This window comes from Adiantum capillus-veneris, chromosome 27 (assembly GCF_014529385.1).
Source record: "Adiantum capillus-veneris isolate H3 chromosome 27, ASM1452938v2, whole genome shotgun sequence".
Lineage (NCBI taxonomy): Eukaryota > Viridiplantae > Streptophyta > Polypodiopsida > Polypodiales > Pteridaceae > Adiantum > Adiantum capillus-veneris.
The window spans coordinates 52,524,340-52,539,405 of NC_140957.1; the positions used below are offsets into that span (position 1 = coordinate 52,524,340).

Sequence of the window (15,066 nt, forward strand, 5' to 3'; positions counted from 1 at the left end):
GAGATTATTCCTACATCTATCTCTAAGAAATTAGACCTTGAGAGGAATCAGCCTCAACCCAACTGTAGGCATCACAACATACCAAATATTTACCTTGATCTCATGGGCCTTGACAAGCATCCACAGAGCTGTGCCAACGTAGGTATCAATAGTTCCTTCCCACAGATTGTAACTCTTGGTAGTCTAATGTAGAAATTTTGCAGAACATCAACAACCAACGTCAAAGGAAGCACTTTTCAAATGAAAATAGTCCTTCAACTGAAACAAGCAGAGTAATTGATCTACTTCGAGTACCCAACATGGATGTTGCACTAAAGCAAGCAAATAGAGAGGCATTTGTAGATTATACAAACATCTTAATTCTCACTTCTAGCCAATACACCAACAGCATGAAAGCAAAAACTACCAAAAGAGATGAAATAGCCAAGGTGAGAGAAGAGAAAAAGGTAGAGAAGAAAAAGAAGACACTTCAATCCTTAGTCGAGAAGGAGGCACCTAGACAACAAAAGCTTGATGCTCAACAAGCCAAAGCATCTCGAAGGGAGTGGGAAGCCCAAAAACGTTTTTTTGAAAATAGGTTACGATTAGTACTTCATGAGCAAGGCTCTATAGCAAGTTTGTACTACAGGCCTTGCATGTCGACACACCTTACCATGCCCTTGCTCGAAGACGACGATTGGAAAAAATGAGAATCCAAAAACGCAGCCAGAAATGAGACCGAGAAGTCCTTCCCTGTTTAAAGACGGGACTTTGATTTCAAAGTTATTTTGCCTACCAACTTCATATCCTCCCCTCCTTAGCACAGTGTACCTGCATTGTTTTCACACACATCTTTTTGTTGGAATATCTTTTGAATCTTTTTGCTCGAACAGTTGTAAATTTTTAGACTATCTTACCAGCCTAGTTTAAATATCTTATTTCCCTTTTTGATCCCTTGAATCCAAAGACACAAGAGTTTCATTGTTATAAGTTTCATGTGTATCAACTACAAGAACAATGTTTCAAGTTCATTTCTTCTCCAGTGTTTTCTAAGAGTGTATTTATATTGTTCAAATCTTACTTTTAGAAGATTTCATATTCTCTGATGCAGATGCAGTAAACAATTTCACATTATAAATCAACACTAAGCGCTGTCATAATTACTGAGTGAGGATGAAAGACCCTCACCCTATTGAGGAGCATTCCTATTCATGTCCTTCAGTCACATCCATCGCCAATGACATACGTCCACCACCATCCCTTAGTAACTTGCAAGAATCAAAATACATATATGTATACACATTAGATTTCAATCTACAAAAACAGGTAGAAGACTAGCCTGTTGTTGTTGGTTGTAATTATGGCATTGCTCTTTTGCGACGTAGCTGTATAAGAGCTTGTGGATGTACTGTAGAAGAAGGCCAGGCTTAGCTGCCCCCAACGCTGCTGCCTCGAATAACCCCCTCGCATGCTGCATTCCATTGCATTGTTGCATTCAGTGGCATGTTGCTTACATACTAATAAAAGCCAGTATAAGCTGCATGCACCAGAAAGCGTGAGCCAGAGCGAGGAGATGGAAGAGGATGTGTGAGCCAAAGCGTGAGCCAGAGCGAGCGTACAGGCTGGTGAGAAAATGCAGTAGGAGCCAAGGAGCCAGGTGTTGGCTACTAAATGGGTTATTGCAGATTGGGGATAGACTCGCTTAACATTAGTTTTTATCCTTCCTTTGGGTATCCTGCACACCTTACTGAAGCCCTTTTTTTTCCATAGAATTTGGAAAAACCCTCCCCACACTCCTCAAACCATGGTGCCACATCATCATTCCACTTCCATTTGTTGAGGGAGGTCTGGAGACTGTAGTGAAATCCTTCTCCATCAAAAATTCCAACATTTGATGCATCAAATCTCCCCCCCAGTTAGGTGTAGCCTTATTGGCCCCTCTACCCTAAGTACGCTTGTAATGTCCGGTAAAATTTAGTTCGCAAGTGCCATATTTTTTAAACTGTCGACCTGGTGAACTGTCTCTGCAAAGCTGCGATCTGCATCTGCAAATCTGCTTCTTTTCTTGTTATTACGTGCTCAAATTTTCAGGAGGGCATTTTTTTTAGTTACCTGCTGAGATTTTCATGGCACGTGTTCGCTTGTGCATCCAGATAGTGCAAAAAGAGCCTTTGGCTCACCAAGTAATCAGTTGTGTGGAAGGACTACAGAAGAAGAAGAAGAGAATTTTATCCCAAGAGAATCTTATCCCGACAGTAAGCCAAACTAAAGCAGAGAGAAGCCCTTTGCAACAACAATAGTGAACTTTAAAACAAGTCAAGAACAAATGAGTTTCATATTCAGGAATTCCATTTTATAAAGTCATACAGCAGAATACTGTCAGCTCTCACTGTCCTAGAAGCTGAAAGATACATTAGTGACTCTAGTATTCTAAAAATCAAGGCATTTGTTGACAAAGAAGCGGAGTAACTCCCCTCTTATGCAGCCCACCGCACCAGATTTCCAGTCAAGCTGAATTTGGGGTTCCATTTGGAGTAGACTATGCTAAACCAAAAGCTTCAAGGCAAAGGTTCACAATCTGAGGAGTATCTGATAAGTCCTCCTCCTCCATCCACTTTGCATCCAATGCAAGATAGTTCTTGAATTTAACCAAGAACCGCCTTCGTACTTTACCCTTATTCTTTTTGTCCTTATGTGCCAAAATCTGTTCAGGAACAAGGATCTCCTCGTTTTCTTCCACTTCGGGTTGCTCATCATTCCGGCACATCACCTTTAAAGGGTTTCAAGAGACTCACATGAAATGCATTGTGAATCAGTGTTAGGCAGTTTCAGTCGGAAGGAGACATCATTGATCTTTTTCGAGATCTGGAAAGGTCTGTAGTATCTCATACGAAGCTTTGGAAAAAGCCTCTCCTTTCCCTTCTTTTTTCTCAGGCGTGCCTTCTCTTTCGGTGCCAAGGTTTGGGGCCAATACTTTCTGGGGTGGAATTTCGCCACTCCGTGTCGCTTGTTGTTAACGCTCACGGCTCACGGACACCCTATCACCTACGACGGACGTTCTAACCTACGGCGGACATTGTATTATTTATTTGGTAGAGTCAGGTACCGGGCTTGTCGGTCCAATAGGAAAAGGGTAAGAGTGATCGTCGATGAGAGGCGCACTCTAACTGGAACATTCAAGGGATTAGTTGGCTAAGCATGGGCGCCCAAGTGTGAATGGGGCGAGCTCATATAAAAGTCAACTAAACCTAAAATTCACTTATTCTCTCATTTGTGCAATTGAAGAGTGCTCTTGCTCCATCTCCTTCTTCTTCTTCTTCATCTCTTTGTGTGTGAGAGAGAGAGAGAGAGTGAGAGAGGGAGAGACAGGGAGTGTGTGGGCGATCGAACATTACGAAGGCACGACAGCGGTGAAGTGGTTGAGCGCGGCGTGGCGGCGTCTCCTTCTTCTTCGCGGCGAGGAATCCTCCACGAAGCAAGCGTAGAGCGGTGAGTGACACACCATCGCCTTCTTTGAGCTTACTAGTTTAGGCTTGTTGTGTGCTTGGAGCCATTTGTGGCTCGCACACGGTGTATCAACAAGTTCCTTGCATTGTCACGTGTGACATACGCGCACATTTTTGGTGCCGTTGCCGGGGAATGCCGTGCATTAAGCTCGAGTAGCACTCTGTGCTTCTCCGTGGTGCAATTTCAATTATAGGAAAGGTAAGGAAGGAGGGTGTGTGTGATGAGAAGAAGGATTTGGTGTTGTACTGTGTGTTTTTTTTGTTAATGGAGTTTTCAAAGGTTCTGTGTTTATTCTCTGTGTATTAAGGTAGTTAGTTTTCTTTGTTAATAGAGATTTCAAAGGTTTTGTGTTTATTCTCCGTGTATTAAGGTAGTTAGTTTTCTGTGTACAGTAAGTAGGAAGTAGATTAGTGAGAGTTAATAGAGTGTGTTAGTGTGTAAGAGTAGGTATATTAGTTAGAAGTAGGTAGATAGAGCGTGTGTGTGCTCTCGCGCAGGCCGCGGCGACCTTATCCTTTAAAAAATAATAATAATAAATAAATTTAAAGGTAGATCGGGAATATCTCCCAGACCCAAGCCCAGACCCAAACCCAAGCTCACGCTCAGGCCTAGGCCTCAGTCGCCTTTTAAAAAAACGAATTTTAGCTTCACACATAGCTAAAAATCGATTTTTTGAGAACCAACGGAACGTCAGATGCTCAAAAATTGTGTTGTAAAGCACACAGCGACCCTCTAAGTGATACGCTTGTTTCGAGCTATCACACACTTCAATAAAAAAAAAAACATTAAAAAATATTCAAAAAACATCAAAAACAAGAAAAAGTCAAGTAGAAAACGAGGTGCAAAACACCCACAAAACAAAGCAAGTAACCTTTGAGGGTACTTGCCGACACTTTTAGGGCACCCACAACACATGTATCTACGCTCTGGTCGTGTGCTAGAGTCCGAACAACTAGCTAGTGCTTTGATTTACAGGGGTACTCACTATCCTTCCACGCTAGGGTCTACGCCCTCGGCGGGGACCCAAGGTAGTGCAATCCAAGACCCAAATATAGCGGCTAGCGACTCTTCCTCTGACTACGATATTATGGAAGAGCATCTTACACAAAGCCCTGCGGGAACAAATGAAACCGTACCTAGCTGGGCCCAACAACCTGGAACTAGTGTTTTTAGTCGTTTGATGGAAACTTTTAGTAGAGCTACGCGCTCTGAACCTACGGCTAGTGAAGTAAACGAAGGGGGTGGGGAAGTAGAATCACCATTCACATCTCCTGTAGACCCCACACTCCCTCAGAGTGTCCACGTGGACATTCTACCTACCTCATTTAATGAGGGCCCTACCGAGCTACCACCTTCCAAAGTCGCCTCTAAGATAGCGGTGACTAAAAGTCAAAACACGGGAAGCAACATTGCAACCACCTCACAGCAACCCTCTAGTACACCAAGTTTGGACGGGGTATTTCTCAATGAAAATTGAGAATATGACCTACACACGGAGACTTTGACCGACCTATACATGGGCTACACATACCATGTGGGTTGGTTAGAAGTTGTACAATCCACATCTAGTGCCACTAGTCTAGAGGAACAACAACACATGATCTACAATGTCATCCATAGGATTGTCCAGTCCGAGAGGCAAAATCGAGGAATAAACATACCTTCGACGGGTCCTATGCGATTTTTAGACACGGGCAAAGGGAAACAACCCACTCTATCACAAATGGAGACTCCCCCAGTGAGTCCCATTGATCCCCCATATGTTGTTTCGCCAGGGGTCTCAATGCAATCTGAGCCCACAAGTGATAGCTTTACTTTTCCAAGTCTAGCTCATCTTTCCCTTGATGACACCATGGCTACCATGCCTACCCCAATGATGGGCATGCCAAGAAACACACCATGGACCTCGTTTGTTAGTAAAGCACCGCTACATGGTAGCTCAATGCCTGCAATAGTACCTACAAGTGCATACCAATTGTTTGCACCTTTGGGTCCACGTACTCATGTAGTCCCTACCCCTCCCATTGTTTCAACTACCTATGCTCCACAACCACAATACACAAGTTCTTATTTCCATGGGACTATATCGGCTAGCATTAGCATGTCACATCCGACGTCTGCTATGCCTAGGGCCACCCATATGAACTATGGACCACCACATGGCACAACATCGTACCCAACATGGAACCGAAGGGCTTTTTATGCGCCAAGCCCAATGCCAATACCTACTCCACATGTAGTCTCTGGAGCACCTTCACCCACGATGCCTACTCACTTAGGTGACTTGGCAACATTTGCTCAAGCTATTGGTCGATCTATTGTTGAGAATATGTGTAACACGCCTGATAGAGAGCTTAGAAGTAAGGCAGTACAAATAGCCAAGCTCACACAAAAATTTAGTGGAGACGAGGATGTGAGAAAGCATATCGAAGTGTTTGAACAAATATGCGATTCTCTAGGAGAACACAATGACCTACATAAGAGCAATGCTTTAAGCCTAACCTTAAGTGGAAAGGCTGAGGATTGGTATAGAACCCTAAGGGTGGAAGAAAAAACGATTTACCTTACTCTTAGGAGACTCTTCTTAAAAGAATATATACGAGAGGGACTGCTTTGGGGTGTAGCCTCTCAGCTCCAGAAAGCCCAACGAGAGGAAGGAGAGTCGGTGAGAGACTTTATAAGTCGCTTGAAGCATTTGAATTCTCGTTGTAATCCAAATGAGCGCTTCAACAATAACCAATTGCTGGATAGATTCATTAGGGGATTACGACATGAGGATATCTACAATGGCCTAGTCATTAGAGGTATCACCACTTGGGAAGCAGTCACCACCAATGCAATCCAATTGGAGGATAATTTAATGATTCAAGGAGAAAGAGTGTCTGTTGAGTCTAAATCTATTAGCTCACAAGCATCGGGGCATCAGCCAATGACCGTAAAGCCTATTGCTAAGGAGCCAAAGATATCTGAGATGACTTTAGCAGATCTCACCAAGGCTATTCAAGAGAGTCTTAGAGACAGTCGTGCTCCGCAAAACAATCATATGTATCCAAGAAGGGAGCAACAATGGTGCTCAGTATGCTATGGACCGCATAGTACCAGTGAATGCCCTACATTTAGAGTAAAATCCAATGGGAACTTCAATGCATGTGGGAGGTATGGTCATCAAGCTAAGGATTGCATAGTATTTAAGCGCGCGATGGCCAATAGACCAACCTTAGCATGGACAGACACACCTTGAGTGCCTGCATTGATGCCAGCCCCACCTCTTGAACAAACAGCACAACACATGGTCCCTAGGGTCCAAAATGTTGTTCAAACAACACCCTTACCACCTCCAGTGCTAGGACCTCAACCACCACATCCGAGAATCACTTCTGTGAATCAAGTTGGTTGTGAGTCATCTATTTCTTGTTTGGAAGGCTATGAGGAAGATATAGATCCTAATATCGCCTATGGGATGGATGTGCTTAAAGAAAGTCCACAATACTACATGGAGGACTATTGGGGACAAGTCAAACCTGTATATCAAGTAGCTGCTCTTGCGGCAAGAGGCCAACATATCAATTACACTGCTAAGAGACCACATCTTCAATGCTATGAGTGTGGAGGTCCACATCGTGTAGCCGAGTTTCCTATTAGGCTACAAAAGAACGCCACACTTATGCAAACCAATTAAGCGAGCACGTCTACAATGCCAATACTCATGTGTAATCGATGTGGCATAGATCATTTGATTGCCCAATGTCCAAATAATCCAAATGCACCGAAGATCACGCCATTAAACTTGATTGAAGTTACTGAGGAGCCATCACCAAGTACACCTGTGGTACCACTAAACGTACTCACATGATTGATGCTCCAAAAACAAAATTATATTCTTGAGGAAAGAGACACGGTATCAATTGCCCAATCTCAGAAAAAGAAGAAAACACGAAGAAAGATCGCAAAAAGTAGCGAAGTCAAACCCCAGTTCAAAGACCAACATAGGGACTGGTGACGACCGCGTATATATGAATGACGCTGAAGAAGATTCTGATTTAGGTGAAACCATGGAGACCAAAACGACCACTAACATAGAAACCAACAAGGAAGATCTTCATGAGCCACAATGGCCAGGATCCAAAAAGAACTTACCCAAACCCTATAGAGGAGATTGAGCGAGTCAAGCAATTAAGGAGTTTGGTAGAAGATACCCAAAGGGATCTAGAACCAGCACCTAGGAAGATCCAGATTACAGACATTGTGTTCCCTACACAACAACAACCTCACCAAGTCCATAGACCCTTGGACATACCTAGTGTCATCCAAGAAGAAAGTGACTTAACGTCATGGGAAAGTGGGCGTACTCACTTCTTGATGGAAAGAATGTTTATAGAGGGACTACCTGATCCTATCGAAGAAATGGAGATCCCATTTTCCCCACGTCAAGGGACTCAAGGCCAAAAGGTGCCATTAAACATTGCCAAATTGATGGATTTCATGTCTTTAGAAGTTAGAACCACCATCGTGTCCAAACTATGTAAAGACCCTGAGCTAGTCTCAGCTCTTCAAGCCTTCCTCAATGGAGAACTAAAGTTTGGGCTACCACAATTTGCACAGATAGATGGATCTGGGGAGATGCCAATAGAGGAGGAATACATAGATCCACAACCCAACCTAGAGGAGAACCTTGTTATAGAAATACCTGTTAACATGTTGGGACAATATTTTGAGGGTGATGAATCCAATGCAACTATACCAATCACTACTAAGGGATTAACTGTGAAGGGAATCCTTGATGGTGCAGTTGGGGTTAGCATTGTGACTAAAAATTGCTGGGAAACTATGGGAAGACCTCACCTTGCGACCACAACCATAGTAGTGAAGATGGCCAATGGGTCTATTGTTAAACCTATTGGGATGCTAGAAGATCTCAAGATCAAGGTCTTTGGACATAAAATAAGGATTACCTTTATTGTTATGGATTTCTCCAAACACACTATGGCATCGGAGATGATCTTAGGATGTCCTTTCATGAGGGAAGCAAAAATGGTACATGACTAGTCTAAAAACCATGTCTACTTGCAGTTCCAAGATTCTTTCATTCGAGTGGATCTTGTGACAGGTCGAGCACATCCTCTAGAAAACAGGTTTATAATTGATCATAGATCTGACACCACAGTTCACTCGGCCCCATTGCAGTATTGTTACACGTGTAAAGCGGACACTGATGTTGGGGAAGATTCTCCTTATATGGATGTGCTACCTGGGATGACTGAGTCGAACAATGTGGATTGGGTCCACCTAGCAGCAACCATAGACACTTGGGGAAATAGGAAGACGACCTGGTTAACACCAAAGGGAGATGAAATGCCCGTACCCTTAAATATGCTACAAGCCATGCATATAGCTTCTGACAAGACTCATCCCAATATAACGAAGAAAACATACAAGTGGGTCCCTAAAGCTTCTTTAGCGACCATGGCTAGTGCTAAAAAACATAAGCCTTGTAAGAAACATTCCACTCGCTCCAAGAAATGTAAGAAAACGTGGCGCTGGATTCCTAAACAACTATTGGAAGCCCAAGGCTACTATCAAGGAAATGATCAAATTTGGGTGCCAAAATGTAGATTGTGTTCTTACCTATCACCTGACCCATGTGAACTCAATCCCGTAGCTCCAAAACAAATCAACAATCGCGGAAAGAAAAAAATTACAGAATGCTACACACCCACTCCAGAGCTAGTTTGGGTGCCAAAGAAAGAACGATTTGTTCCACCTAGCTCAGGAAGGGGGGAGGCCCATGAAGCTTCTAGCTCCTCATGTAATGCATCCATAGAGGTAAAATCTTCTCCATAGCCTCCACCTACAATAGTGGACCTCCATAAAGCTACAAAGGATTCCACACTTCCCAGTGTTCAAGAATCACCTGATTAACAACTTCAAGTTCGATCCTGGGAGAGTACCTTACCACCCTTGCAACTAGATGAAACGCATAGAGCGGTCAAAAACTATTGGTTAAAGCCTTTAACTATAACAACTTGGAACAACTGGTTTCAAAGGGTGACGACATCATTTCAAACGGTATGATCTACCCAAGGAAGGGGGGAGTGTTTGTTGACATCCATCATTCACTTGCTTCCCTCTCAACCTTTCTCCCTGACCTCTTAATCTCCAATCTTAGGGAATGTATATATATAGCCTTATACTCACAAAAAATAAAAATAATAAAGAGCAAGATCAATTAGTAAACGAGTATGCACAATAAAAGTCAAAACATTGACTCAGACCTACACATTCACATCCGGTAAACAGAAACCTATGTCATAAAAAACCTTTGATCCTCATCACTCGAGTGATGGAGGGTAGGTAGGATTATTACAATAGGAGTGTTTCTGTTTTAGAGTTGAGTGATTAGCAAAGTTCCTTTTTCCCACTGATGTGCCTCCTAGAGGTATTCTTTGTGTTTCTTAGTGTGTACAGGAACGTGTTGCTATTGTTAGGATTTGGACCTTCATGGAATCTTTATCTCGACTCACTCTTCAAATCAAGCGCGACCATCAACCCAAACAGGTGTTTCTTGTCCATTAGCACTGCCCCTTATCTTTTTTGCATCTATGATTGTTTGTTTTGATTGTGATTGGTAGCATAGTATCCAGCACATTTGCTTAGTATCAAACATTTAATTCAATGTAATTTTTTGTCATAATCACTTGTCTAGGTTTAAAAATCAAGCAAGTTCGACTAAGCTAGTTTGACCAAGTTAGGTGTTAGAGATCTTCTCTTAATACCATGGGGAATGTCTTCCTAATAATCAATGGTTACTTAGGTTCTTAATCCGATTTAGGCAGCATTGTGTGAAATGTACTAGGGCTTTCTAGTGGGCTTGACCCTATTGACCTTTAGCTTAAGTATTATAAAGGGAGTTTACTAATGTGATGAGTCTGGGGAGGGTAACCGTGTTATATGACGCCCCAAAGTTACAAAATTAAAATGTTGAAAACGAACAAACAAAAAATCAAAGTGCCACAATGTAAAATCTTAAGCTGTTCTTTGAAAAGCAAAAAACCCAAGGCATACAAAATAAGCACACACATCAAAATTGAATCACTGTGAAAAGACTTTGGGGGGTCAAAGAAAAGGTAATCAGTCAGGCGATGATTTCATGAGAAATTCCTTTTATCGTAGCTTAACTACAAGGTCTTCTAGGTATAGCCTCTAGTCAGCCCTTGAACATGAAATACTTGGCTCTCGCGATTAAACAGCTTAATTGACCAGAGAAAATTAAGAAGCTTACCCATGGTATTAATAGTCGATCTTTAGTGCCTTTCGACCGTTAAATTAGCGACCCCAGACTTGTTTAATTTTTTACCTTTACAGCTGTTTATGCGTTTGATTATATTGCAATTTAATGTTTATTGCTAACAAAAAGTTTAAAATTCTGTTACCAATCAAATTGTCTGCCTAAAACTGCATATGCTTTTTAATTGCTTATGAGAATGCAATTACTGTGCCAATGTTGTTTGATTTTGCAGTGACTGAAGGAGGCTAAGGACATTCATCTCAAATGCTCTTCCACCTCGACGAACGAGCTTCAACTCAATAGCTTCCGAGGACGGAATCTACATCAGGAAGGGGGGCATGTTAACCCCCACGGCTCACGGACACCCTATCACCTACGACGGACGTTCTAACCTACGATGGACATTGTATTATTTATTTGGTAGAGTCAGGTACCGGGCTTGTCGGTCCAATAGGAAAAGGGTAAGAGTGATTGCCGATGAGAGGTGCACTCTAACTAGAACATTCAAGAGATTAGTTGGCTAAGCATGGGCGCCCAAGTGTGAATGGGGCGAGCTCATATAAAAGTCAACTAAACCTAAAATTCACTTATTCTCTCATTTGTGCAATTGAAGAGTGCTCTTGCTCCATCTCCTTCTTCTTCTTCTTCATCTCTTTGTGTGTGTGTGTGTGTGTGAGAGAGAGAGAGAGTGAGAGAGGGAAAGACAGGGAGTGTGTGGGCGATCAAGCATTACGAAGGCACGACGGCGGTGAAGCGGTTGAGCGCGGCGTGGCAGCGTCTCCTTCTTCTTCGCGGCGAGGAATCCTCCACGAAGCAAACGTAGAGCGGTGAGTGACACACCATCGCCTTCTTTGAGCTTACTAGTTTAGGCTTGTTGTGTGCTTGGAGCCATTTGTGGCTCGCACACGGTGTATCGGCAAGTTCCTTGCATTGACACGTGCGACATACGCACATGTGCACGTATGTCGCACGTGTCAATGCAAGGAACTTGCCGATACACCGTGTGCGAGCCACAAATGGCTCCAAGCACACAACAAGCCTAAACACTATAACATATGCGCGATATTATCGCTCACATTACCGCAAAAAAACAAACAAACTTGAAATATAAAAATTTCCGTATGCGGAAAACACTGCGGCAAAGTTTGTGGTAATGGTCTAGCGGTAACTTCCGCGGTAATGATCGCGAAAATATAGCCGCAACCATTACCGCGTTTTTTGTTGCAAAAATGCCCGCAAACATTACCGCGTGTGAGTTATCACGGGCATTACCGCGGCAGGATTTATTATAAAAAAAGAGATGACCGTTTGGATTGTCCTTTGCAGGACCATCCAAAAGGTCATCTATTTTTTTATTTATTTTACAAAATTATTATTAATTACAACAAAATATCACAATTGGATAATACATTGAGCCAAAAAAAGATTGATAATTTCATTTACATAAGTGGAATTACAATTGGGGGAGGTCTTGCAAAGGTTTGTGTAATTGGCTTGTGCACACACTAATTAGTGTGTGTTAACATACACTAATTAGTGTGCATTGGCTTGTGCACACACTAATTGGTGTGTTTTAACATACACTAATTAGTGTGTGCATTATATTGTGCACACACTGATTAGTGTGTGCATTGGCTTGTGTAATTGGCTTGTGCACACACTAATTAGTGTGTGCATTGGCCAATTCCATTGGTCAATGCACACACTAAATAGTGTGTGTATTGGCCAATCCAATTGGCTTGTGCACACACTAATCACACACTAAATAATGTGTGTATTGGCTTGTGTGTGAATTGGCCAATCCCATTGACCAATGCACGCACTAAATAGTGTGTGTATTGGCCAATCCAATTGACCAATGCACACACTAATCCCAAACTAATTAGTGTGTGCATTGACCAATCACATTGGTCAATGCACACACTAATCACAAACTAATTAGAGTGTGCATTGACCAATCACATTGTCCAATGCACACACTAATCACACACAAATTAGTGTGTGTTTAGGGTTACTAATTAGTGTGTGAATTGGCCAATCCCATTGACCAATGCACACACTAATTAGTGTGTACATTGACCAATCACATTGGCCAATGCACACACTAATCCCAAACTATTTAGTGTGTGCATTGACCAATCACATTGGTCAATGCACACACTAATCACAAACTAATTAGTGTGTGAATTGGCCAATCCCATTGACCAATGCACACACTAATCACACACTAATTAGTGTGTACATTGACCAATCACATTGGCCAATGCACACACTAATTAGTGTGTGCATTGACCAATCACATTGGCCAATGCACACACTAATCACACACAAATTAGTGTGTGTTAATGAGCACTAATTAGTGTGTGAATTGGCCAATCCCATTGACCAATGCACACACTAATCACACACTAATTAGTGTGTGCATTGACCAATCACATTGGCCAATGCACACACGAATCACACACTAATTAGTGTGTGTTAACACACACACTAATTAGTGTGTGTAAAGAACACATGCACTAATTTGTGTGTGTGTGTGTATGCAAGTGTGTGCATGCGTGTGTGTGTGTGTGTGTATGCGTGTGAAAAAATCAAAAAACATAACAACAAAACTTACATGGAACTTGGAGCGCTTGTTGGGAGAGTGGAAGAGTAGAGATAGTGGAGAGTAGAAGAGTAGAGATGGAGGTAGAGCTCAAGGTTTTGAGGTTCGCGCTCTCAGCTTCTATGGAGAAGACGATGAAATTCGAATTTTAGAGCTTTGAACTTCGCGGGGCACGCGGGTGCCCCTATTTATAAAAAATTTTGAAAATTGATTTGCCGCTCCTATTACCGCGAGCATTACCGCTGTCAGGAGTTTTTTGGAGCAAGGGATTGCGCATATGTACATACACATGCATGGTGCATCAAATAATGAATTTCCCATTTTCCAGAGCCAGGTGGTTACGTGGGGCCCATATGTGTACAGGTAGGATAGGGTGTACATAGTGCATCAATTTTCACTATTACCAGTACCACTGTGTTTTTTCTACAATAAGGAGGAGTTGGTAGCACGTAAAACTTCTCGAGGAAGCTATCCGCGGGCCGATGACATGAGGTAAGCAGGTGCGTCAGATGGCATCTAGTGGCGTCAGGAGGGCGAACGGGGTCAATACTTGCACGCAGAGAAGTATGGACACGACGTGGGTGTTTTCTTGTGATACTTATGCAGAAAGGTCATCATGAGGACCACTTTTTGGGGCCACTTCACGTGGTTGCGGGATGCATTATTTGGAAAAACTGAGTGCCAAGTGTGCGGATGATGCAAAAAGGTGACAACTATGCACTGCGAGGTCAGTTTTTGGCATGTTCGGGATCCGTTTGAGGTCATCTAAAAGGCCAAGGGTGCCCAACTAATAAAGCTAAGTGTGGGAACTGAAAAAATTGAGAGAAGACCAGAAAAAACATGGAGAAGAGAGGAGGAATAGCCGCAGGTGTGTTTTTGCTCATTTTGGAGCTTGTTTTGGCCGTAAAATGCTCATCCGAGGTCGGATTTGAGCACTTTGACATGGTAGACTGGGGTTTTGGGCCGTTCCGGACGCGATGGCACTGTCCATTTTGCCAAATTTCTCACTCTTTTCTTGCTATTTTTCTGTGTAAGTTTCTCCTATGAGCGAAGTTTCTGCTCTAGTTTGTGATTGTATCTGGCTTATTTTACCCATATTGTGTGAGCTATTTGCCCCATTGGTGTTGGCCCAAGCTCAATTGTATCTAAACATCAGAAATTCTCCTCTTTTGAGCTGATTTTTGTATGTGTGTGTGTGTGTGTGTGTGTGTGTGTGTGTCTGTGTGGAGTGGGAAAGTGGATAGTCTCTCTCCTCTCACTCCAGAAGTGTGTTCCCTGTCTCGGCCAGGTGTGTTGTGTAAGCCGAGTGGTGCCCCATAGTGTGTGTGTGTGTGTGTATCTTCCCAAGAGTGTGTGTCGGGTCGTTATAGAGGCGCTGTGTATGTTTTCATCCCGCTCACATTCTTTTGGCGCCCCCACGGAGGATCTTCTTCGAGTACCTTCTGCTTCGAGCTTCAAGCTTCGAGATTCGGGATTACAGGTTGCAGGGTGCAGATTACAGGTTACAGGTTATAGGTTACAGGTTACAGGGACAGGTACAAGGTACATGTGATTCACATAGGTACAGGTAGCTGGAGTACAGTGATATACTAGCAGTGGTATTACTTGCAGTTGTCGTGGGTATGCATCAGTTGGCGCCTGTTTGAGCGCATTGTCCGTTGGTATTGTACGTTACTTGTGGAAACTGCCA

At 42.8% G+C, this 15,066-nt stretch overlaps 1 pseudogene; it reads left to right on the plus strand.

The window, feature by feature from the left end:
* The first annotated feature begins 5,083 nt into the window (after positions 1 to 5,083).
* On the plus strand, positions 5,084 to 7,165 carry LOC147421982 (uncharacterized; annotated as a pseudogene).
* Positions 7,166 to 15,066: the final 7,901 nt, after the last annotated feature.